Source organism: Camelus bactrianus, chromosome 23 (assembly GCF_048773025.1).
Source record: "Camelus bactrianus isolate YW-2024 breed Bactrian camel chromosome 23, ASM4877302v1, whole genome shotgun sequence".
In the NCBI taxonomy this organism is placed as follows: Eukaryota; Metazoa; Chordata; class Mammalia; order Artiodactyla; family Camelidae; genus Camelus; species Camelus bactrianus.
Genome location: NC_133561.1, coordinates 18,561,694 through 18,589,600, shown reverse-complemented (window position 1 = coordinate 18,589,600; position 27,907 = coordinate 18,561,694). Strand labels below are relative to the sequence as shown.

General features: G+C 36.9%; 1 protein-coding gene and 1 non-coding gene across 4 annotated transcripts in view; one reads left to right on the top strand and one right to left on the bottom strand.

The window, feature by feature from the left end:
* SMYD3 (SET and MYND domain containing 3) overlaps positions 1–27,907 on the bottom strand; it is a 562,584-nt gene that overhangs the window by 317,571 nt on the left and 217,106 nt on the right. The window lies entirely within an intron of this gene.
* TRNAG-ACC (transfer RNA glycine (anticodon ACC)) lies at positions 6,398–6,471 on the top strand. The gene has a single exon. It is a non-coding gene; the product is annotated as a tRNA-Gly (tRNA).

The following is a 27,907-nucleotide window of genomic DNA, read 5'->3' as shown; positions in this document are numbered from 1 at the left end:
TCAATAGCACCTACTACATACTCTGGTCCACATAAGTTTTCAATTTGTAACGTACAATTTCATACTTATAATTTTTCCTGTCATTTTGCATTGCTTTAATAAAAATTGAAGTCCTGGCTTCACCTGAATTCATTAGGGAGCTTGGGTTTTCTAAAAGCTTATGTATGTCCTACCCCACATCCCCTCCACCAGCAAATTTAAACCTTGACACACTAATTAACTTGGATTGCAATCCATGAACTCTGCAAAGGGCAGATGCCAAAGAATTAGAGACATGGGTAGGTTTATGTTTATTCTCAATACTGGAACAAATGGATAGGATGGAAGGGTGGTCAGAAATTAGTAAATCAAAAGGGGAAATGCCAAAATTAATTTCCCTAGTAGAGAGAAGGAAAATTAGTGAAAGTCTGATATAGAGGAAAAAACCTTTCTTTGAAAAACCTCGAATATGATATATAAAATAGGCAAGCTTAATAAGTGAATTTACACTTAAAAAAAAAAAAAAACTATGTTCCTGAAAAAGCACATAAATAAAAATAAGTCCTCAATTAGTCATCAAAATGTTATTGCTTGTCCCCAGATCACAGTCAAAGAACACTTAAGACGCAGAACAATTTAATGCACAGTACTGGGAGTCCCAGCTCTAAAGGGACAGGAACAAACTTAAGGTCTAAAATGTACCTACTAAGCTTTTCACAGATTATGGAGATGATTTTGATTTTCAAGTATGGTGAGAACCAGAATTTGTTGCAGCTTGATTCTGGGTACAGCATCTTTTTGTTTTCTGACCATTATAGAAAATATAGAAATCACAGGATAATATAGAGAAGAAATAAAAAGGGCATCTATATATACTAGATACTACAATATATACTATATATACTTAATCTTTTCCCTCTAATATTGTTTTAATTGGGTGATAATTTACAAATAATAGCATGTATAGATTTAGACATAATTTTATTAGTTTTGATTATTGACAAGTATTCATGTAACCCATGCAATACATAAAGTATTTCTGTGACAATACAAAGTATTATAATATTTTAATTTATAATATTACAGCATTCCTAATTTTAAAATTAGAAAAGAACCATGGAGTAGCAATCAGAGAAAACCACCTTTCAGTTTATTAAGTGTGTACAACTTAAGAAAAGGAATTATTTTGGTGTATTTCCTGATTATCAAAGGCAAGAAGTAATTAATATATTTTGTGCTATCCTAAATTAAGAATTTACAAACTATGATTTCCCCTCTCCCAGAAATATGTATGATTAAAAAATATCAGAATGATGTTACACACGTATCATTCAACTAATACTGCACCATGGTTATTTTACCATATTTTTAAATACACTTAATGGTTGCAAGTAACTTCTCTTTAGTTTCACTTATAATTCATTTAACCACTTCCACATTGTTGGACTTTTTTTTTTTGCTATTAAAAAAAGTACAAAAATTACTAGTTGCACAAAACAGAATCACTTATGAATTAATTTTAGACTCCTGATAAGTATTTCTAAATTTGCTTTGTACCAAATATAAATCAGTTTAGACAACAATAGTAGTAATATGAAAGTGAATGCCTAAGTTCTTACTAACATTCCAGCATTAACATTTTATGTTAGTTTCTGCCGAATGGTATCTCACTACTTGCCTTCGACTATTAATAAGATTAAATATTTTTTCACATATTTATAGGATAATTTTTTGTGGATTCTCTAGGTATTGTATAGTACACTATCTTGTCTACTCATTCTTCCATATGAACTAAATCTGGAAAAATGCCTCAAAAATATTTAGTTTGGAAGAGAAAAAAAGAGAACACTAATGAGCTCATCTACAAAACAGAAACAGACTTGCAGACATAGTAGACAATCTTATGGTTACCCGGGGAAAGGGGGTGGGAAGGGATAAATTTGGGAGTTTGTGATTTGCGAATGTTAGCCACTATATATAAAAATAGATTGAAAAAACAAGTTTCTTCTGTATAGCACAGGGAACTATATTCAATATCTTGTAATACCCTTTAATGAAAAAGAATATGAAAACGAATATATGTATGTATATATATATATGACTGGGACATTATGCTGTACACCAGAAACTGACACATTGTAACTGACTGTAATTAAAAAAACCCATTTAGTTTGGAAAGACTGCCATCTTTACAATGCTTAGCCTTTCACCTGAGAACACAGGGTCTCTCTCCAATTAATCTTCTTCTCTTATTTCTTAAAGTTTGTAGATTCTTTGTACCTTCTTTGTGGTATCTGTGGTCTCTAACTACCTTATTGCAAGACTTCTCAGAGTTTTTTGTAAGCAAAATATATAGCATTTTCCAAATCACTCTCCAATCTTCTTTTTTAAACCAGATTTTCTGTGGTCATGACATGGAAATGACTATTTTAAAGTTATGCATTTCTGAGTACAATTTTGTTTGCTTTGTATAAGTTTTATGATTCTCTATTCTTATTTTCCAAAAAGTTTTGATTTCCATGTTGGTCCAATAGTTACAGTTTCTTAGTTCCCAAGCAATGGGTGGGGTTGAACTAACATTGCCTGTGTCCAATCAAGAATCAATTTTAATAAATGTTTCAAAGATAACTGAAAATAAACAGTATATTTCCTTTTTTTTCAGAAATATAGTTGACAAACAATATTACGTTAGTTTCAGGTGTACTACATAATGATTTAACATTAGCATACATTAATTTGACACTGCGTAAGTCTAGCAACCATCCGTCTCCATACAATGTTATTACAGTATTACTGACAACATTCCTTATACTGCATACTTTAACCCTGTGGCTTATTTATACTATAACTGGAAGTTTGTGCCTCTTAAATCCCTCCAAGGGTTTCACCCAACTCCCCAACCCCCTGCCTTCTGGCAGGCACCCAGGTTTACTTACTTTATGAAAGATATAAAGTTTATTTCATTTAATTCTTTTTATATTGAATTCTATTTATATGACACTGATATTTGTGATCTCTTTCTTTTAATTTGCCTGATTTACTTCACCTACCATTTTACTTTAATCACAAATTCTTTTGGGGGGTGCTGGTGGGTGTAGTTGCCTATAAGTACCTAAAATTTGAGAGTATTTATTAACAGCAGATCTATTTTAGGAGCACCTGCACAGAAGAGTCTCAACAATTATTAAGTTATTAATTATAATACATTTGCCTTTCTCCACTATGCTTTCCTCTAGTAAGTACCTAAGAAACTAAAGTGAGGTTTTCTCTGATCACTACTCCATGGTTCTCTGCTAGTTTTTAAATTAGGAATACTGTAATTTAAAATATTACAATACATTCTATGGTCATGAAAATACCTCATATACTGATGGGAGTGTGGGTGACACGGATACCTATCTATCAATATTCAAGTCTCATCAAATTATATCTAAACCTACACATGCTACTGTCTGTGAATTGTAACAATTAAAAATGAATATTAGAGGGAAAAATGTAACTATGATTTAGAGAATCATATAACCCATGTAGAAGCGATACTGGTGATATAAACATAAATTTTATTTATAAAATAATATTTGAGTACAAAATATTATGTCATGGTATTTTGTGACAGGTTAACTATCCCTTTGTTGCACCAAAAATTAAAATTAGGTTTCAAGATGAATTATGGTAATAAACTCGGTATTTCCCTACTCACATGAGAAAAAGCAAAACAAAGAGCATCCCTGACAGTTTACCAATCAAGCAAAATAATTGCTCTGATCTTTGAGATTTAGAGTAACAATTATCCATGTATGAAGCAAACAAACAAAAAAAGTTAGTTTTGTCTATAAGCAACCTTTACACTACAGAGGTACCCTAAACTTTAAAATTCCTTCACTACCTAAGGATCAAGAACTACTCTTTCCATCACAAATCTGGAAGTACTTCATACACCATGCAGGAAGACGGGGCATTCCAGCATGAGCATTCACTCAATTTGTGGAAATAAAATATCCTTCAGTCCCCTACAATTCTACTGAACAACAACTGCTAAGGAAAGTTTCGCATATTTGTCGGAGATACTCCTGGAAAATAGAGGGCAATTTACTGGTGTGTGTGACTGTCAAATGGGAGAATATGTCAATCACCTAATTACCAACTATTCATTGAGGAGGGCTTTTAAATATATTTTAAATGAAACGTGTGTGAATTGGCTATGAATTCCAACTGTATTATACTGCATAAAACAGAGAATAGAAATCTTTTCCAAATATGTAATTTATTCCAAGGAGTTTCCTATCTTAAATACACTCTCCATGAAAACACATTTGTATTGACCCAAGTTACTACATTGTCCATGGCCCTTTTAGAACAGATACTTATTCAAAAGCAGCAAGATAATGGGGAGCAAGCCTTCTAGTCTAAGCTAATGTTACACAAAGTCACTAAGGAGATGAATTTTTATTCCATGCCAGTATCCTCTTTTCCTTTCAATTTCCTCCTCCAGGCTCCAACACAACCCCCATTACCAGTAACCACAAAGTAATTCTTTTTCACATGACAGTCTTGGAAACAAAGTGTAGAGCTGTAAAACTGGAGATCAACAAACAAAATTAGCCTCCCTCAACCATACTCATGAGTACCAGTGTATAAAAGACATTCCCAATTCCTCCTGTTGCCAACCAGATCCAAAAAATGAACCAAAATTCAGGGCCATATTTGGCTTTTCAGAGTCCTTGGCAGAAAGAGATTTTTTTTTTTTTAAAAAGCAGCATTTAAAATTGAACTGATACTGTGGCCAAAAAGTAGTATTTTATTATTTAAAACAGAAATGACATACATGGTCTAAAATCAGTAACAGGAAAACATTTTAAAAGCAATGAGAATAACACTTATATTGGACTTTTGTCAGCGATGCTGGTAAATGCTGACCCTTCCACTTGGGTGATGAGGTTAGCCACTTGAGCTAAAAAAACACACACATACCAGACAATGTACAAATCCCCAAACTGAACACCTTAACTATAACTTGCAGAAATAAATTTCTACTTAAGTATAAAGTCAAAGGGAGAGAAATTTTTAAATTTTTGTCAGGCTTGTGATTTGCATAGTGTAGAAACAATTTTGATTCATATTTGGCCTGAGGATACAAAGATCTCTGCTTATATCCATAACTTGGTCAAATCTTTCCTAACACCAGAGATACCTATTTATGACATTAAGAAGAAAGTCGATTTAAACCTTCAGACACTCTACTGATGTGCTGTTCTTTCCAACAGTAGAGTACAGGAGTCCAGGTGATAAGCAAATTTACGACTTCCCTGCTTTCTTAAATTAGATCCTGTTGCTCACAATCCTTACATCATTTAAGAGTTTGTAAACTTAAAAGAACAAGAACAAAAATCATCACAATTCATTGTTATCAAAGGCAGCGTTGTATCCAGAGTTGGAGGGCGTCAATTTTCTAAATAAATTCTAGACATATTAGTATATTGAGTAAATAAAACCAATTCATAATCCCAACGACTAATGGCAGACTAAAAAGATCTTCCTTAAACCTTGTTGACTTTTATCTGCCCACACACGACTCACCAAATAAAGATAAAAGCAGCTAGAGACCATTCAGTCTTAGTTCTGTACGCCAGTACTACATAATTTAAAAGGCATTCCTCCTATACCGTTTGAAATTATCACTTCAGTACTGCCATTAAAAATTACTAAACAGGATAAAAATTACTAGACAGGATAATGCTAGGCTAAAAGCTACACTGGGCCAGAAAAGGATGTTCACTCTATAGAGAAGTTCAAAAGCACAAGATAAAATCAAGAGACTGCACAGGCCTGTGGTCCTTCTACAGAGTCTCTGAACTGTCTGTGAAGAGCTCCCAGAATAGAGGCTTTAAAAAGGCACTGTGTGGTGTCATGCCGGGAGTCATTCCAGTTTAGCTTTTAATATTCTTCTCGGGGTAACGCTCACCATCTGCTGGGCTTTGCCTTCGTCTTGAATCATCCACCTCTTAAAGGTCATGGGTGCCACGTACCCAATCCCAGAAGGACCATCTCTGGTTCCTGGCATGGTTCAGCCATGCAACAGCAGATTGAACAGCCAGCTCCAGATTTATAGTTGAGATCCTATGGGAAGGCTCCCTCCCTCTGCCATTTCACCTTTGGAACTGTTGTTACACTCTGGAAGATTTTCCAATTACTACATCTAATTACAAGGAAGAATAAATTACCGAAGCAAGTTAAATTATCTTGTGTGTCATAACAGTAATTAACATTCAAGTAGGAAACTGCTGCCATTTTTATAAACATCACTAAGTGGAGGCAGCACCCCTTTTGAAAGCAGGAAGAAGGGGTGCTCCCTCCCTGAGAACAGTATAAGGATGGTCTGGGAGGGTTGCCAGGTTGAATGTTTTAAAATCTGTCTGGGGGAGGGTATAGCTCAAGTGGTTGAGTGCATGCTTACCATGCATGAGGTTCTGGGTTCAATCCCCAGTACCTCCTCTAAAAAAACAAGTAAGTAAACCGAATTACCTCCCACTCCACAAAAAAAATCTGTGTGGATAAGATTGATGTAATTGGAGAGACTGATTTTTGAACTGCCCCATTTTTATCTAAATCCTTAGAAATAGAACTTTTCTCTGCATTTACCATCATCTACTTTCATCTTCATGGTCATACATGTTTTTCATCTCTCTCTCTTTCTTTTTTCCCCCATATTTCAAGTAGGACTAGATAGCAGCCTGGTCACAAGACATTTTATATCAGGCTTTGCTTGGAAAGCAACTCACAGCCTTTTTAAAAGGTTTGTTTTTTTTTAAAAAAACAATTCCATGATCATTCCTTACCCATTCAATGCTTTTCTGCCATGAAAATGTAATAATTCCTTAAACATATCAAGAATCCCTCAATATCATTCAAGTACTGTACCTTTCTCCCCCAATTTTATTATAATCTTTTACAGTTTGTATAAAATGGTATCCAAAAAAGGTGAGACACTTTAGGATTATTAACATATCCTGTAAATCCTTTTAATCCATAATTTCTTCCTCCATCTCTCTTTTAACTCTTGCATTTTTGCTGTTGTTGTTAATGAAACAAAGTCATCTGCCCTGTAGAGCTGCCCAGGCTAGATGTTTTAAATTGTATTTCCATGATGTTTAATTCACTCTGTTCCCCTGCGCTCTGAGCTTCCTGTTCACTGGTAGTCAGAGGAAAAGGCCAGATCAGATCACAGTTTAAAATTTTGACAGGAACACTTTACAAACTGTATACTTCATTAGGAGACATGTAAGCTCAGATAGCCTCTCTGTGGTGTCTGCTGCAAAAGATGCTCACCACGTGGGTCCAGCAACTCATCGGAGGAAGTGGAATAATGAATTCTGACTTTCTGAATCCTTCACCTGTTAGCTGCACTAAATCTAAAGAAAGACTATCTTATAAACTATCTGGTTAATACAATTTGTAAAGAAAAGCAAGTTTAATGATTCCTTCCTTTTATTTATCAGTTTTCAAAATAATGAGCTGATTCCCTAATATTATTATAGAAAGAACCAATAAGAATTTTACTTTTAACTCTGAAATTTCCTTGAGGAGTACATTCCCCACATCTGTGTCAGAAATCTAAAACTGTCCATTATGTAAGTATCTCTAGGGGTCGGGGTTAAATAAACACATAATGTGCTTTAGAACCATCTACCTCATTAGGGCCTCTTCAGCAAGCAGATTTTTTTTCCCTAATTTGATTATCTCCAAGCAAGAAAGTTCACAAAAACTTTTTAAGAATATTAAGTACCTAACACCTTCCTCTTAAAGTCATGATGAAGCTGTTTGCCACCTGATTTTAGAACCCCAAAGGGCAGAAGAGAATGGGTAGCAGTCAGTATATAACTGTCCTCGGTATCTGCAGGAGATTGGTTCCAGGGCTGCCATAGATACTAAAACCCAGAGTCCCTTACGTAAAACAGAGTAGTATTTGTGTATAACCTACGCACATCCTCCTGTATACTTTAAGTCATCTCTAGATTACTTAGAATACCTAATACAATGTAAATGCTATGTAAATAGCTGCCAGCATTTGGAAAATTAGTTTCCCTTTTTGGAACCTTTTGGAATTTTTAAAAAATATTTTGATCCTCAGCTGAATTCATGGATGCAGAATCCACAGCTGCAGAACCCATGGATAGGGAGGACTGAGTGTAATTAGTTTCCAGTAAGAGATGCCTCACCTTGCAAACACTCCTCAGAATTGGTGTAAGCAGAGGCTGTGATATAAGGAGCCATAAAGAGATGTGATAAAAGCAGCCAAACGCCACGCAAGGAAGATATTCCACTACAGTATGTACATCATATGGGTTCTTTTTTTCCCCCTAGAGATAAAGTGATCACTTAAACGATGAAAATTACTATCATCTGTCTCTCCACATGCATTTCCGTCCTTGAGAAGTGGGAGGAACTATGGGCCGACGTGGTGCGCAAACAAATGCTCTTGTGAACAGAGGAGAACTCTCTAGAGGCTCCGTTCTGCTGAGAGGAAAAATCTAAGCAAAGCGGTGCCTCAAGAGAGCAAGGCAGATGGAGGTCTCACCTACAGCATACTATAAACAATTATAATGCAAGTGACTGCAGTGGAGGAAAATGTTTTTCCTGTATTTTTCCTATACCCCACCTTCAAACAAACAGCCTGGTCTCCACTTCAGTGGAAAGGAGGGGTGTCCTTGAAATTACATGCAGCTGTGATGTAAGAAATCTGTCTACTTACAAAATTAATGAAAAGCATTTCAGACTATCACCTGACATCCTCTTCAACCCCTAGAACTAAGACTGCTCAGAGATAGCGGCAGTACATCTGACATCCTTTTTGCCACACACAGGACTGAGGAAATTCAAGAAAATGTTAGGAATTATATCATTTCCTGAATGGCACTTTTGGCAACCAGAGATGCCCTCTACACACCAAACACAGGAAATTTCAGAATTTCTGTTCCCCATGGGTACGGTTATTTTCTTCATTTGTGTAATTGTATTTATATGAGGCAGAGTTCAAGTTAACAAATCAGGAAATAGGGACATAGACTGGGGTGGTCGGGTTTGGTACCTAGTCCCCAAAAGGAATTCAGGAGGATGGCAGGAACCTATCTCTGAGATATAGTATGACTTCTGCTACCTGTGTGCCAAGCATGAGCTGTCAAAACAACCCATTCGCCAGATACCCACACACAGCTGAAAGCAGAGAAGCCTACCCAAGAGCACTGAAAAAGTGGACTTTAACAACGAGCATATTTATTTCCTGAATGAATTGCTTTGCCACCATGCACCTTCAAGTCTCCACTTTACAAAGATAACTCCCTTTGCTTATTTTGCAGGGGCATTTTTGAATAACCAAAAATATTCTTTGAAACCTTCAAAGGAAGAGCCCAATTTTAACCTAATTAAGAAGGAAACAGAAAAACAAACAAACAAAAAACCTTGAAGACACTGTCTCAAATCCTTCCCAATGAATCCAACTTAAAAGAGAGAGATGAACTTCCAAGTCTAGGAAGCACTGTCTTTCTTATCAGTTCCTCACTGAAGGTAAAACGGTCTCACTTCACCTTTGCATCTCCTTCCTTCCTCTTTTCCCCACCTCCACAGCCACCCCCAGGTTCTCCTCCTGTTTCTTGGTTCCTCTATCACTTTCATCTCTCCTATTTCAGCCTCTCTCCCTTCTGTAATAATAACCTCCCTCCCACTGTCACCCGTTAGACAGAGCTGAAGGGAACCTAAGAATTCCTCTAATCTCTTCTAATCGAGCTCAAGCACGGTCACAAGGGAGAGCTGAGGCCTAGAGTGATGGAGTCACAGGCTCAGGCTCAGGGAGCCAACCACTTGCAAGGCTGGGTCCTCATCCAGATATCTGACTCCAGGTTCAGTGCTCGTTCCACTGCCTCGCGCTGCCCTCTACCTGGGACTATCTGTCTTACCCAAGAAAGGGATTTGAGGAACCAGTTAATGTATCTTATTGTTTTCCACTGTAGGAAAGACTTCCAGTCACAACTAGAAAAATAAGACAAAAAGTGACCACATCAATCAGATTAGAATCCTATACCTTTCTGGACTCTCCAAATTTCTTTATCCTACTTCCACCTCATCCAGGGAGTAAGAATTGAGGGCCACAGTTGCAAAAAACTGTGAATACACTTAATGTCACTGAAACTGTACACTTGAGGGTTAAAATTGTACGTGTTATATATATATTACATCAATAAAAAAAGGAAAAAAAAGAATTGAGGACCAATTTCCACAGTTACCATATCTCAAACATTTTTTCCACTGTTCAATGTCACTGGAGGGATATCTTCCATGAGCCAAACCTAAATCCTTCCTAGTGGAAGAAACAGCCCTTGATTCTTAAATGCAGCAGTGAAGCACAATCACATGCAAGGTGGAAAAGCACTCTACACAAGCCCCTAGTGCAAGTGGGCGTGATCAACAGAGAGAAGGCAAGGAACTTCTCTAAGAGCGCATCGCTAAATTTCCCAGTCTTACCTTTAGCAGGTTAAATCATCTTAGTCCCTTTAACTTTATCAAACCTTTAACGATATTTTTGGCCTTTCTCTAAGGTTCCTTCAAATTGAACATGTTGCCTTTTGGAAGCTAGAGTCTAGAACCAAGAACAGGTTAATATAAGGACCAAAAACATCTTTAATATAAAAGCCATTAATAAAAGTATGAGAAAATTTGTATAAGTCCAGCACAGTCAACGAAACCTCCACGCAAAAGAGCATTCAAGACACTACTTTTCAGGCAGATTAACTTGTGAACTTAAGGAATAACCAGAAACTGAGGATAAAACATCAAATGGGCCTTAAAAATGTTTTCAAGCACTAACCCGAATACAGTCCATGAGACATCATTTAATCTGACAGCTCTAACTATGTAGCTAAACATGAGAAGATTGGCATAAGAGATGAAAGCCACAAGTGTCCTAGCTAAATCCCTTAAATACTGACAGAACAAAGTCAGGAAGAAACAAGGTGAAGGAATTAGGAAAAATGCAAACAGGAATTCCATTTCCTCCAAGGTAAAAATAAATAAAATTCCTGACTGAGCTAGGGGAGTGTGTTCAGAAAAAATAAAATGGTAGTTGGGTGTGTGCTCTTGGTATAAAATCTTGAGAATAATAAGGATGCTAAATTGCAGGCATCAGGGAAGTAAAGTGCTAGCTCAAAAGATTATGAAAATGCAGTTTTCCAGACTGAATCTGCAAAGGAAACAGGTAAAAAGAGGTCAGCTCACCACAGTGAGAGGGAAGTTTCTATTATTCGGCTCGCTGTTTTAAATTAATATCCTGGAACATTCGGAGGTTAAAGAGCCCTATAAAAACAACATGGAGAGAGAAGCAAATGGGGTAGAAACAACAGTGTTTACACTTTAGTAATAGAAAGGTATTACTAGAAGGATTTATAAGGTACTAACATGACATATATCAAAGTCTAAAAGGCTAGGTTTAATAAATGATGAGAAAAGGCAGCAGGCATGGAGGTAAAGCCAGAGGACTTGAAATAAGTCCATCTATGCACATACCAGATTATTTTAAACCAAGTAAGCCACCTCAAGATCCATGAAAGATCTTGTTTTATTACTCCCTAAGAGGCAGTATTCCCACTGCCATCAAACCAGTAAAGGCAGTTAGGTGGAAAACCTAAGAGTAAGAAGAATATAAAACACTCGGTCCTTTCTGAGAAAATGTTACAAACATTGAAATAATCTGCAGAAATACCTTGACCCAAACAAATGCCTAGCCTTTAAATTCAAAATGAAAGAAAAGCATAAGTGTTGCTCTTTTCTCCTATTGGGAAATACCTGGAAGATAACAGTTGAACAATTAGAACAGATGAGTAATAATGGGTCAGTATAACATTTTCCAAGTCGGCACACAGACTGGCAGCATCAGACTCATCAAGGCTTGGCTTATGTTCTCAACACTGACCTGGTCTCCTCTGGGGATAGTACTTCCTGCCATCCCTAGTTTGTACTTTAGCTATGTGATTTCTGCCTCTGTAAATATCACACCTTGTTACGGCCTACAAAATTCATATGGTGAAGCCAGGACTCCCACTGTGACTATATTTAGAGAAGGTACATCTAAGGACATAATTAAGGTTACATGAGGTCATAAGGATGGGGCCCTGAACCAATAAAATTAGTGTCCTTTTAAAAAGAGACACCAGAGAGCTTGACCTCTCTTACCACGAGTACGCACAAAGGACAGACCATGTGAGGACACAGCAAGAAGGCAGTTGTCTACCTGCCCCAAAAGAGAATCTTACCAGAAATCAAATCAGTCAGAACCTTGATCTTGGACTTCTAGGCTCCGAAACTGTGAGAAATTAAATTTCTGTTGTTTAAGCTGCCTCGTCTGTGGTATTTTGTGATAGCAGCCTGAGCTGACTAAGACACACCTATTTTATCAATGTTTCTTAGTGACTTCCCAAACAACAGGAATGAAACTTTAAATTTATTTCTTGTATTTCATAATGTAATGCTGTGTGAGGCTGGGCATTTCAGAAATGCTTTTTTGAATACAATAATGGTTTAAAAAAATGCCACTGGCTATAATAAGACCCACAATTTTCTACAAGCACTGACAGTGATTTAAGCCAAGATATCATTTTTACAGGAAAGCAAATATTTCTGCTTATAAAAAGTAGACTGCAGAACGCTCACCCTTTCTTTATTCACTACTGAGTGAAGAAACTGTCGATAGCAATTTAAGTACTATAATTCCTTTTCAAGAAATATAAACAACAAAATAAAATATCTTCTGTAATGGTAATTTATGTGCACATCTGTGCTAAAAATACTACAAAGAATTTCTGTTGCAATTTTAAGTAAGATACTTAAGTTCCTTGATTTTATGCAAATTCACCCAGATATTATTAAATTTAGGAGAGTGCACTTGGGCTTACAGAATATTAAATAATAGAATCATAGAATCACAGAATCAGAGGATCACAAACCAGAGATCATTTAAGTCAACCTCATTTTTTTAAGAAATAAGAAAACTACAGCTCAGTGACATGACTGCCTTATTCAAGGTGACATAAACAGATCCTTTAATTCCCAGAAGTATGTTCTTACACTGTATTGTTAAGGAATAATTTTTTAAAGTTAAAATTATGAATCTCAAAAGTATGAAACATTTTATTTAATTCATTAATTGGGGAACCAGTAAGACGTTATAACCTGTTCAAAGTGGAATCCAAAGAGTAAACAAATATATAAGGATCAGAAATGATAGAAAAGGGCAAAATTGGCAAAACTAGTTGCTATTACACAAGGAAATAACCTACTGCATTCTCTCATGACAATTATCTTTTCATGGACAAGATCATTTGCTTTCCTATCTGATTTCTACAATATTCAGAGTTATAAAACAGCCCAAAGAGAATGAAAAGCAGAGAGAACCTGGTTGGTTGAGCCAGACAGAATGCACACTAATTTTTTTTTTTATAATTTCAAAGTTTTCACTGTTTTTCCCACAGTCTCTTACCATCTACAAATACTGTAAGACTAGAGAGTAGTGTGGTGAGCATGCCAAGAAACAGAGTTCAGAATTCTTATTCAGTTGTTTAGCCAAAAAAAGGTCCAAGCTCATTTCACGTCAGCACAAAGACTTAGAGACAATGACATCTCCACCATGTTGGCCCAGCACTGTCCATGCTGGAACTCTTCCCCACAACGATCCCTTTTAATACACACAATAATTCTAAGAGGGCGACAGACGCAGAGCAGCAGTTCTCCACCCAAGTGATGGGAAAGCCTGTTTTAAACTCAAGTCTTCCGATTCCAAGTCCCACACTCTCTCCACAACAGAATGTCTCGAAAGCCTCTTCAGGTCTACAGAAAAGAGATATTAAAGAACAATTTTTCATTACTTTTCAGATAAAATATAAAATGAGAAAATACATGAGAAGAAATAATCTGCTACACAAACATAAAGAGACTGTATAATGGGATAAATAAGTGACATGTTGATCAAGTTTAACTGTGACCCCAGGTCCACAGCTTTGGTCAGAAAACTACACTGAAGGAGAAACAAGTTGGGGCGAAGAGAAGAAAAGGTGTAACATGAGACTCCAAAGTGCAGTGAGGAACAATGAGGAACAGCAGCTATTGTTCCTGTGTATCGTGTCCACGCAAAGAACCACAGGACATGGACAGGAAGAGAATGTAAATCAAGAGATACATTTTTTTTTAATTTGGCACAATCTTTTTTTCTCCCAAAATGCTCAAGAGGATCAATCACTGCAGAACTTTCAGAAAACCAACAACAACATAAGTAGCTGAAGAGATTTTTCAGTAGCTCCACTGTGAAAAAAACAAACACATTTTAAAATTACAAGCTTTGAAATCTTTAAATATCTTAATTAAAATGTTTTTGGATTCAGTTCATTCTAAGCAATATTGAAGCTCTAAAGGGACCACCAAATTTCTATCCATTTTTCTTGAAACAAACATGCTTATACTCACTGTTTGAATAGAAAACTATGAATTTAAAAAAAAAGCAAGCAAGCAAGACACCATAATAGAAGCCATTCCTTAGAGATAATGATAATGCACAGTGGAAGGGGAAATAAGAATATTCAACTAAGTGAGAATTTCACTGAAGACTTATTCATAGAAATATTGCTGGCAAGTCTTCTTAAGAACAGCTTTTTTCATTGTAGTACTAATAAGAAAAAACCTAACATGGTCTTTGACCCATATCCATCAAAGGCACTAAGGACAGCCGTGGTAAGAAAAAATACCTAGCAGACCTCAGAGTTCAGTCATAAACCTTGAACTCATTTAAGTATTTTAAAGAATATTTAATAAATACCAATTTATTCATTTACAAGGAAAAGAGAAAGGATCAGACAGTCATTTTCTGACCAGCACATTCTCTCCCTGCACAGGAAGCCAAATTACAACCAGAATATTGCTTTGTCTGACACCACAGCAAGAGCGGTAAGCTGCAGGTGTAACTGCCAAGTGATAAGAGGCTGTTCATTCATTCAGCAGGTGCTGGCCTCACAGTGAACAAGAGAGCGGATTCCTGGCCTTGCAGAGCTTACGCTCTCTGGACTGAACCGCACAGAGAGGCTGGACTTTGCACAGGACTGTGCAGCGTGGTCCCAGCTCCAGCTCTCCTCGGCCTGGATGACACCCAAACGAACACTGTGTATATTCACCTCACTGACTGCAATTTTTGTCCATAACAAAATTTTGCCACTTTAACTATTCCTAAATGTGTAATTCGGTGGCACTGATTAACTTCAGTGTTGTGTAACCATTACCATTACTTCCAAGAATTTTTCATCACCTCAAATGGAAACTCTGAAATAACTCTGCTTTTTACAAGGGTCACAGGTTACCAACATTCCTGGCTGACATAGTCCTTTTAAAGACACCTGTCTTATCAGTTAGATTGTAGACTCATCTAAAATCTGTTCCTTTAGTCTATATAGTTTAGCCATTTTGCTTTGATTTTATCATTGTTGTCCAGAAGGCAAACTTATTTCTTGAGGAGAAGCACCTCACTGTCATGCCGTTTCCCCCATGCAGACATTGCAGAGAAGCTCCTTCTTGCGGGTTACATTATCTTGCCCAAGTCCTACAAATATCTAGAAAGACATTAGCATCACCTTTTTACAAATAAGGAGGCTGAAGGACAAAGGAATGAATGGATTTTCTCAAGGCTACTCAGCCAGTAAGGGAAAAATCCAAGAACCAACACTAGTTATTCTTTATTGGAGCAGTGATGACAGAAAGCAGAGCAGAAAGAAGGAATGATGGAGGGAGGAAGGAGGGAGGGATGGAAGACATATGGTTGTTTGGGAATGATTATAAATATTCACTAAACCCTGATTCTAATAAAGCACAATACCGTATCTTACCTGTTATTGTATCTGAAAATACATATTCAGATACATAAGAAAAAATAGGAAAGAGGAAATGTTTTTTCAAAGACAAAGAAGACAGTAAGGAAGTGATTTTAAATGAATACGCATTGGGAGATATTCTCAACTACAAATGGGTCACTCCAGTCACTTAGGGTGGCTGCCTTTTTCTAAAAGCTGCCATACATCTCAAGGGCAAAATAAAAAGAAAAGAGCCTGACGTACACCCAGCAGTTTATTGGTGTTTGTATCATGGTAGCACTCTGTAGTTTTAAGACAAATTGAAACTCCATCACATGCTGCTTTAAAGAACAAATGACTAGAATAAAAACTCCCAAGCACAGCGAAGACAAGATACTGTCAATTGTGTGTGCTTAGGAGAGGCATATATCTCTGAAAACGATATAATTCTTTCCTTCTCTTTACAAGATTTTTTTTTTAAAAAAAAAAAAAGAACTGACAAGCAAGAGGAAACATGGAGACAAGCTCAAAGTCAGGATCTTGTTTTTTGTAGAGCCTAATTTACTTCAAGAAATTTAGATGATTAAATTGAACTCTCATCTAAATAATGATCACAGAGCAGAAGTAACGTAAACTTAATTAAATGCATAAGCTTTGGAGTCCAAAGGACTTGAATTCAAGACCCAGCTTCCACGACACACTATGTGTCAGACGCTGGCCAAGTTACGTCACCTCTCTGACTCTATTTCCTCAAAATGATAACTTATAAGGCTGATGCAAGGATTAAGTAAAATAGTGCATATAAAGCCCCACACCGAGGCAGGACGTTTGCGGCTGTGCTGCGGAGTGGCTCTTTTCTGGAGATGACTAGGGATGTGTCTAACATAAGTGTAGATCCTCCTTGGTTTTTCGATGAGCTGTGATTAGCAGTTGACTTGGACCTGGCTTATACTGTGGGAAAGAAGTCTGGAGAGAAATGTGAAAAGGAAAATGTGATCCTGGTGGGCAGAGTATGTGTGATTCTTTGTTGTCTCTGTACGTGGATCAAGTCACAAAGCCACCGCTGGGGCTGCTTTTTTTTTTTCCTTGTCCAGGCACCTCACCCAGCACACCGCAGAGCCCAGATTTTCACCTGAGGGCATTAAAAAATGTCTTACAAATAAACATATTCTGAAGGTGTATAAATCAGTATCACTGAATTCTAAGCTACAAGTAGTTGGTCATTTCATTTTTTTGGACAAATCTTTTCATTATTTATCCCTATTCCTTACTGTATTTTAAATGTTAGTTTATTCCTCACATCTGTTCTGCCATACTTTTCCATCTCACTTACTTCAGAAACGTATATTGTTAGCAATGTGACTCTCAAGTTCTCTGATTTCTCAGGGGCTGCAGTCCTGGATTTCCTCAATAGAGGTAATAAATGAAATATGGAGAGAAATATAAGCTAAGAATATTTTTGATAAGGGATATTTTTGTTTAACATGTTTTATTGAGCTTAACTAGAATGTAGGATGAACAAATACTCTTAATATCATCAAAAGTTTTCCAAGCACGTTTTGTTCTTAATTTAGTTCTACTTATTAGAATTCCTCAAAGACTTCCTATAATTATTACATGAAAAGCCTCCATTGTCAGTTGAAATGAATTTGTAACCACATTCTTTCTATTTTGTCCTTTTTTACCTTTTTAAAAACAATGAATGCATTACTGTTGCCGAGAAAATGTAAAGATCCTGCTAAGATAGATTTTTTTTTCCTTTTCCCAAGAGAGAGCTAATCTCATATTCACTCTTTAATTTATTAATAACTGGATTTAAATCAATCTAGTCTAATATTTATCTTTTAAAGAATATGTGATGATTATTCGTTTGATTTCTTTTCCCCCAATCCTTTTAAAGTTATGACTAAATAATAGTACATTTTAACATCGATAGGTGCCATAATTTCAGATTTAATCTTATTTTATAGTACCATTTACTAAAAACTGTTGGAATGCGAATCTGGGTATAAAACACACACACACACACAGCCTTATCCATATCCAATTATGTGTAAGTGAAAGTCCTTAAAACTTGAAACAAATGTAACATTCTTAATTTTTCCTTAGTACCTTCTTTAGTGTTTAAGGTTTTCTGATTGTTTTTGTATATATTTTATGGTAATGCTCAAACTTTACAATGCTTCCAAATTGCACATTATTAAAGTTTCTGATTTAGTAGGTCTGGGGTGGAACTCGAGATTTTGCTTTCGAAGAAGCTCCCACATTACTGATGCTTCTAGTAACAGGGACCATAATTCAAGAATGACAGTATTAGTATATTTGATCCTCACAAGAGCCCAATGTGGTGTCGGGCAGACACAGATGAGTAACCTGGGGACTGTAGAAACTCATGATTTTCCCAGTGGCACACAATGAGTTAGTGGTTGAGCAGAGATGAGAACATATGAAGACCTTTCAGGTTTCCTCCTGCTCAGGTCAACAGTTCAGTTTCCAAAAAAAGTCTCTCCTGATTTCAAATGTTTGGTATTTCTGTTGTATTCTTTACAGGGCCATTTTTCCTATGTAGATAAACATCCTCCCCCAGTATTCTGTATGGTCTAGGAAATCCTGGACCATTTTAGGTTTTGAAGGGTAGGTTATGAACATTCCTGTACAACTGACAGGATGATGTATTACCTTGCAGGTCCCAGAATAGCATCCAGATGCACTTAAGTGTTTCTGAAAATTTACCTATTGTCACAGAGGCCCACAGTCACATTGCATTATGTGGGCCAGCACTGCAGTATTGCTATCAGGCTTTGAAGGAAACCTGACTAAAATTGAGCTCTGTTTCAAGTATAGCTTTTTTTTTTAATTTGAAAATGACACTGTACTCTGAAAAAAAAAATTTACGTTCATTTTAAAAACGATTAAGTTATTTACTATTACTTACTTCACAGTAACACAAGTCCTTTCTATCTCCTGGGCTGAAGTAAAACTTCAGGAGCATAAACTGGACTTCTGCCACGGCCCTGGGAGTCACGCTTCATATGGGCCAATGGATTTCCAGGAAACTACAATATGATTTCGTATGTGCAACAATTGGATGTCTTTTTTGGTCCAAATCTTTGCAAGACATTCAGGAGAGGTTAGAATGCAATCAAAGTTGAAAGATTTGTGCTCCGTGCAGCCCAGGGAGAGTGGAGAGAACTGCGGCAGTGAACACGGAGCTGCAAGAGGCCTCACGTACAAGGCTGCAGGGCTCCAGTGCAAGACACTTCATCTTCATTGTGCCAGAGGGATCAAGTGTGACTCCACAGATATTTGTTTTGGAAAATCTTCATTAAGGAGAAAGGACAAGTGTTGTCCAACAGAACTTTCTGCGATGAGGGAGATAACCTACATCAGGACTGTACAATATGGTTCTCACTAACCACATGGATGAGAAACTGAATTTTTTAATTTAATTCTTGATTTAAATAGCACAGCTCTAGATGGCCATGTTTGTTACATCTGTTCATGAGATAATGTCCAAAACCTATGGCATAGTGTTTACTGGAAAAATGTTAAATTTACCCTTAGGAAGTGTGTTGATCCATGTGATACTTCTCTTAAATAAAATCCCAGGGAAGAATAAATCTTTCATTTTAGCTTTCCAAATATAGCACCACTGCAGATAGAGCTCTTAAATTTCAACATGGTATCAGAAACCCTTAGAACTACGGAACTATAGAGATATATACATGAAAACAATACATCTCTCTTAATCACGTGTGTCCCCTAATTAAAAAGAACGTAGATGATAAATTTGCATCCATTTTGTTCCCCAGCTTAGAACTGGGTGAGCATGACTTATCCCCTCCCTGAGTAAAAAGGGAAAGCTTGAAAGGGGGTATAGAGATAGGAAGTAAAGAAAAGAAGGCCTAGAATTAAGGAAGGGAAAAAAGAAAGGAAAGTGATTTCAGAGCTAAGAGTACCATGGCAGCTGTTTGCAGGTTGTAAGAACTGATCATAAACCTGGCATGACCTTCTTACCATGGGGTACCATGTCTAGTAACGACCAGGCCAGTATGTTACTCTGAATAGCCCTGGGAATAAGCCGATGGCAACCTTGTCCCCATTCACAGTCAAGGCAGGTTGTCTTTCCCAAGAACAGATGTAACCAGCAAAGTGATTAATGCTTTAGAACAAAGTGCAGGACTGATTTTAAGAACTATCAGCAATTTCATATGATGTGAACACTATTGTTTACTTGTAAGATTCAGAGGAGGCTAATGAAATCCCGTTTTCCTTCCACAAGCAAAGCTTATTATAAGAAGAAAGAGCAAAATGAACTTGAAGAAAATATCTGAAGATATTTTTAACAAAAAATGGCCAGGGTTTATCACGTTGTTAAAAAAAAAAAAGAAGTCTACATGTTGCAAGATTTATAACTTCTTTCCTACCAAGGAATGCTTCGCACATGAATATTCATGCAGCAACTGTAGTGGCTTTTACCAGCTAAGATAGTCATTAAAGACTTGTCATCTCGGTCCAATAATGCCTCTGGCACTTCTAAATTATTAGATCTTAGTCTATAGCTTTGAATGCTAAAATAGCAACATAAAACAGAGAAATAAATTACCAGTATGAATAACCAAAGGTCACAATTTTCAGCAAAAGCTCAGAATTTTCTAGTGTCACCTACGTTTTAATATAAAACTATTAAAACACTTTTTGTTGCCCAGACTGAGTAAATAAAAAGATGAAATTAAATGAAACAAATGAAAATAAATGAAAAAGCTGAGAGTAATAGCTATTCTTTAAAAAGACTGTAATTAACTAATGGGAAATAGAGAGTTTCTTTTTTTAACTGAAAATTTCTTAATGAACTTTTTTAGAGTTAGACTGTCACTGTGCCTAATATGAAATTTAATTTGGGATTATGTCTCAGACTGTGCTCCACCCGAGCTACTGTCCTAGGACTAAGTATCCTCTGTGAAGCTACTGAACTGAGGGCACCCAGGGAGCAGGCAACCCAGTCTTTCTCTTCTTTGAATGCCCTCCAGCACCTAGCACTGGATGGATAAAGAAGGTCATCAGTACACAAATGAATGTACCTATTTGTGAACTTACTCCCAAACTACCAGTCAGGGGATGCTGGGTGTAAGCAACACAAACAAAACAGCCCAGGTAATTTAAGTTAAAAAAAGAAAAACTACTTACTCTAAGGGATCAGAGCAGTTTCAGGCTGTAAACAGCAGAAACTACTGGACAGTCATTCCCTTCTACACATTTGCAGTATCATGCCACACAGCTCAAGATTCAGAGGAGCACATCTAATTGGTTCGCTTGGGTTGTATGATCAACCAGGATCTTGACTGATAATGATACCAAGCCTTTACCCAAAGGTGAAGGAGAAGTTAGCCAAAGCCAATTTGGAATGCTGTGCCTAGAAGAGAGAGATACAGATGCCAGGCAGGTATAAATTCAGATGACCACTATGATGGAGAAAGGGGAGGAGATGGGAATAACCAACCAATCTCCAGAAACTGTAGGTGGTATTTTGCTTTTTCACATATCTGATTCAATTCTCCAAACAACCTTGTAAGGTAGGTATTATTAGCCTCATTTTACTGAGTTGCAATTGAAGTTCACAGTTTAAGTTACTTAGCTGAGGTCACATGGAATCAAACCTAAATCCTTCCATTCTCTTCGACCTGTCAATGGAAATAGTAGTTTCTCATCAAAGTGTCAAGAGGTGAAACACTAAACCCACACGCAGACTCAGAAATGCTAGCCTTTCTTGAAAACAGTTCCTGACTGATAAAGACTTCATGCCCTTATATTATCCAGATTTTATTCACATAATATATACAAAATTCTTTTCATTCAATAAAAGTATCTGCTTATATATAAATCTGTAGCTTCCATGGCTAATGACAGAATATGGTGATACCAAGGTAACAAATACAATTATTAGGGACAAGTTAATGAATTTGCTCATCACTACAAGCTCAGAATGTCCCACTAACTCTATCAGGCCACATATATGGTACTGGTAACAAGGGATACCAGGTGAGAATATGGACACATAAGCAAAAATCACTAATCACTAATCCCTAATGACAAGCAGTCAGCCCTCCTAACAGGGGTCAGAAGCAGCAGCATTTTTTAAACCAGTGCGAGCCCAGCATTTTTCCACTTCATAGAAAATGCGAGTTCATCTCTAGATCAGCTTAAGCAGCTACACAAGCAGCTCAGTTTATTATTGGGTCACTATATCTATAACCTAAGCAGATGGCATATGCGTTTTATGTGAAATATTTAATTAGGCCATCAGGAATGTGGTGGGACCAGCTGTTATGGCCTGCTGACCTTGGTGAAGGAGGAAATGTCAGCAAAATGATGATGACAACGTTCCAATGAAACCCAGAAATGGAGCCTGTTTATGAAAATATCAGTTGCTCTAACTCTGCCACTCTGCAAGCCAAGAAATGTCAGCCTAAGCATAGGAATCTCTCTCACATCACTCACCTTCAGGCCCTCTGGGTTTATTAAACACTATTTCTAAGTGATTTATATTGATATATACATAGGGAAGAATCCTAGAAATATGTCCTTCAAAATATTAATGATTGTTTTCTCTAGATGGTGAGTTTATGGGTGATTTTATTTTATTTTTCTAACCAGTATTTTCAGTAATGTACTTTTATTATTTCAGCGTTTTAATTAAAAAAAAAAAACCAATGACTTATATACATAAAAGTCTTTTTATATAGTACCTGAATCCCTGAAACACTGCCTTATTTTTTTTTCTTTTATGGCATTTGTTTTTAATCATAATACTTATGTGCTTTTGAATCACATAACTTAATAAAGATTGTTGTAATTTTGGAAAGATAAAGTGTTGGGGCCATAAATGTCACTTCATTATTTCCCTTTTTAGTGCCTACATGAAAATGGGATTGTCCATGGTGATCTCATACCAAAGAGTCTTCTATATGCAACTCCAGCCCCAGATGCACCACTCAAAACTGGTGAGGATGCTGAAACACTGCCATATAAATCCATTTTTTTCTTACATTAAAAAACCCTCTATCCTTTCTCATTTACATTTATGTGATTTTGCATTTTTCATATACGACCCCCTCAATGGGCCTATGAAGTCTTTTAATATTTGGATGCTCAGTTCTTCCAGCCCATTCAGAGGACTCCTCTCACTGCAAATCCCAAGCTGGGCCTTGACCCTGACTTCAAGAGTTCTATGGGAACCAAGTCAACTTCCTCCCCTTTTCCTCAGAGACTTTTCCAAAGATGGTCCCCTTTCCTCAATTCCTCTAACCCATCACCTCTCTTCAGTCAAACCATCAAAATGAGAAGCATTTACTCCATGCACAGTCTCAGAAATGCAAGTCTTCCTTGAAAACAACAGTTCTTGATAACAAAGACTTCTTTCTTGTCCTCAGATATCTAACAAAGCATCGTCCAAATCCATTTCCATTCAACTAAAGTATGACACTTGCTTATATATAAACCTTCAGTCTCCATGACTAGTGACACAGTATATTGATATCAAGGTAGCAAATCCAAACCAACTGCTCTCAACCTTTACAAAAAGAAAATAGAAGCTGGAAACTAAGAACTCCCTCAATTTTCCCTCCTTTTTCCAGAATGAATCCCTCTGACTCTCAGGCTGTTTCTCCCTTACTGGTAATTCAGTTAAATTAATTCAATAAACATGCATTGAGCTTTGAGACAGATGTGTTTAAAGTACTGGGGATTTTTCTAGACAACAGTCAGAGGCCCCTGCCTTCACAGAGCCAATAGTCTCTGCTCCCTCAATTACCCTCTGGCCCTCCTCCCTTCCAGGACTCCCCTGTATCCGTCAGCTAAGGTGGCCATAACAAAGTACCATATACCGGGTGGATTAAACAACAGAAACTTGTTGTCTCAGTTCTGGAGGCTGGAAGTCTGAGATCAAGGTGTTTGAAGGGTTGGTTTCTCCTGAGGCCTCCCTGCTTGGCTTGTAGACAACCGTCTTCTTCCAGATGCCTCACATGGTGGTCCTCTCTGTGTGCCATCCCTGGTACCTCTCCCTCTTTTATAAGAACACCAGTCATACTGGATTAGGGCTTTGCCCTAAAGGTATCACTCTGAACCTCTTTAAAGGCCTTATCTGCAAGTAAATTTACATTTTGAGGTAATTGGGGATTGAGATTTCAACATAAGAATGCTGGAAGAACACAACTTAGCCCATAATACACTCAGTCCATGTCCAGTCTCTCACTTGGTCCTGGTTCTTCTTTAGTAAATAACATTCTCACATCCTTTTCATATTTAAAACATTGACAAGCCACCCCTGGCCCCTATCTTTCCCCGTTCCATCTGCCTGCTTCCCTTAACTGCCAAGATATGAAAATACCCTAAACTAGGAGCCTCCAACTCAGATTAGAGGGGGCAGGTATCAGGGGAACTGGTGGAGGACCAGAGAGCATCAGTCCATCCAAAGACAGAAATCACAGCCATTGCAGCTGATTTCAGTCATGGGTGAACACGGAGCCCAGGGTATCCTGTTCTGACTTTCAAGAGAACCTAGAAATACACTGATATGAAATTTCCCAAGTTTTATATGCTGGTGACAAAAACAAAAAATTCTAGATGGGTCAAATAAAATAGGCTCCAAATCTCTTCTTTTTTCCCCTAATTTTTTCCTATTATTTTTTCTGTAATCACTTCCTTCCCCATTTCCTACCTGACCTTCATTTCTCACATTTCTAAAATCAGATTTTTTGCACCAATTCCTTTCCCCACACTCCACTGAACCAGCTATCGCTGAAGTCCCCACAGCTTTCCTGTCATCCTCCCCAGCTCAAATGTGAGCTCCTTGAGGGCAGATCATGTACATTTTATCTCTATTTCAAATGCTTTCTTAGCCCTGTGTCCAGTATAGGGTGTGGCCTCAACAAATGATTAATGAGTAAAGGACTGGCCTGTCTCTTCAGATCGACCAAAACACACCAAAGGAACCGTTAACGAAAGAATTCTACCTTGAATAATTCTCTCAAGGCTCACCACTTATTTAATTTACCTATTTGCTTCACTGCTTCAGCAAGATTCCTATCAATCACGTCATGTAAATACTCCTACATGGCAAGAGAGCTTACATCCCTACTTTCCTTCCAAATGGCAAATTTTAGCTTCTTAAAAGGGAAATTCTGATATAATTCTATCTCATTTATTCACAAGGTCACTTATCTACATGCTTAACATATTAGAACACAGTCAAGCATCAGGGGATAAGAAGAAATTCTATGAGTTGTCAAAAGAGATGGTTAATGTTCATTAATTTCATTTATGAGTGAAACCCTCAGGGAACCTTTTCAGGCCTTCATTCAGAATCTACTGGCTTTTGATGTTTGAACATAATTTTATTTGGAAGAGAACTATATCTGGCCAGAACTATCTTCTATTATATTATCCAGAAAGCCAGGCTCAACTCCAGAGATACCAGTTTTCTGTTCTGTAGAGGTGTCTTCGGAGTCCACCCTGGACTAGACTGAATTCACCCCTCTCTCATCTGCCTCTTTGTGAATGGTCTAAGTACTCAGGAAGATGGACTCTATGAAGATTACAATAAAGAGGTTTTTGGACTTAAAAGAAGGTGGTGACTTTAGTGGACACCCAGTCCACTAATGCTCAGCCTAAGCCCACCTCCCTGTCAGAAAAGGGAAAGGTGACTGACAGTATACAGTCTCATACGGCTCTGCTTTTGTTCAATTCCTGCGTAGCAAGAATCAGACAAAAATGGATTAAAATATCCCCTGCTCCATTATGTCAAGCCAAATTACTTACCTTTTCTCAGTTTTCTGTACTGCAAAATTGGGAACATAATGTTAAAATCTACAAAGGTTAAGAAAATGTTCAATTTAAGTGATGTGATAGTTACATAACACCCTAACTTCACTGTAATTTTAAAAGGAGAACCAAGGCTCCACACACTAGAATTACCTCTTCAGCTAAGGTTTTCCTATCAGACTTAGAAAATTGCCCTCATTTATCCCTGATGTGGCGTCCAGGTTAAGAGCTGGATTTTCTATTGAAAACCTTGCATAAAATAATATTCTTTATTCTTAGGACAATTTCGATTACATATGGAAGTTAAAGGAAAAAACAGAACACTCTGAAAACCTTTTTTATTAAACAATGGAAACAACTGGAACCTAAAATGAATGAAAAGAAAAAAAAAGCTATAAAATGCCAAAAAATAAAAATAAAAAACAAAAAACCCCACCTAATTTTATTTGTCCTTTTTTTTTTTTTTTCATGTTAGGCCTTCCTGGAAATATGAATTATGTGTCCTGCAACATTTAGGTAGTCTCAAAAGATCAGAAAACTACTTTTGACCCAAACTACCATAAAACTATCATAAATTAAAAAACAAAATTAGCCTAGATGATAGACAACGAAAGATCAAACTAGACTTCAAATCTATTTTGAAGTCAGTATTCCACCATAAAAAACAACATGAAGTTTTCTTGTAAGAAGAAGATAAGAGCAGTTCTGAATTTCTCTTAATAAAAGCAACATGAATTTTGTGGGTAAATGAAGCAGCTGAATAAATTAAACAGGTATTTGGGCATGCTGAATGTCATATATAAGAAAGAAGTTGAGTTAGCATCTTATGGAAGGTTCTAGTGCTACAAGCGGGGACACATACACACACACACACCCAACAGAGGAAGAACTCTGCACAGAACCAGTATGCTTAAATGAAAGATTGCAAGTATTATTTCTCTCTTGCTACAAATGCAAAACAAGCAAAATCAATAACCAATTTTATTTCTAGATTTGTATCCATTGCAGTGCATAAAGGCAATTTGGGAACTGCCTGAACAGAACTCCTAACTCAGCATCTTCTCAGACAAGTGAATTTGTCATTCTGACCAATACATAAATAATCATATAGTGACAAAGAGAGCACTTGTATGTAATGCTTTAAGAAAACTAAGAAAAGGCTGGGGAAACCTTAAAACCTTAGCTGCTTTAGAACAAGTATACTACATTTTAATATAGTTTAGAAACGATATCATTTCAGCTGATTTAACAACTATAAAAAGCCAAATTCACAGTAATACACTCAATTTTAATTTTTCAATTCACTAACAGAAGTAGTGATTTGCCAAAAGTGCTGGGAAAAAAAACTGAGTTTCCCAAACATTTCATTGCTGGGCATTAGCAGGGGATGCCATTCTATGCCACAGCACGTAAGGAAGGTAATTAAGACTTCAGATCACCTAAAAGGAACACCATGAGACACCTTTTCTATACGGATACTGGACATAAAAATTCAATTGGAATCATCTGCCATATGCAAGACATATAAATAAATCTTTTACATGAAATATCACAAAATCTGAATTTCTGGGTAGGAATCATTCCTATGTTTACTCCTCTCTTTTAAATTATTCTTCACCTCCATCAGATTCTTATTACCTATTTATCTAGATGACTGTTTCTCTTTTCTATTTATATTGCATCGTCTTCCATGTTTTCATGTTTATTCTTGGCCTGTGTGATTATGTTAACCTTATTTTGTAAACCATAAGATCTCAAAGAGCTCCAAAATGGAACACTGTGTCCTCTTATTTCCATCTAAAACGCAGAAGAAGTGGAAGAGGACAATGGATTGGATGCTACTAAGTAAAGCTCATGAGAAAACAAACCATGTCATAAGGAATGTGGCATAAGTGTCATTTATGGTAATATTCATGAAGGACACTTATATGAAGAGTAAAAGCTAAAGTCACACTAGGGGAAAGAGTTGGGAAAGTGAGTGGGAAGTTAGATGAATTAACACAACTTTGGCGTAAAATATGAGGAGGATACGTAAATAGTGAGAGAACAAAAGCCAAGCCACAAATCTGTTTAAATTTTGAAAGAGACTATGCTTTACGAAAGGAAATATAAAGGAGGAAGCATGGCATAAGCCCATGAAAACTGCAAGCTTTAGGAAAAGGTGCACATTCCCTTGGAGGTACACAGGAAATCATCTGAAAATGACCTAGTGTGACTATTTTTTAAAAAGACTTGTT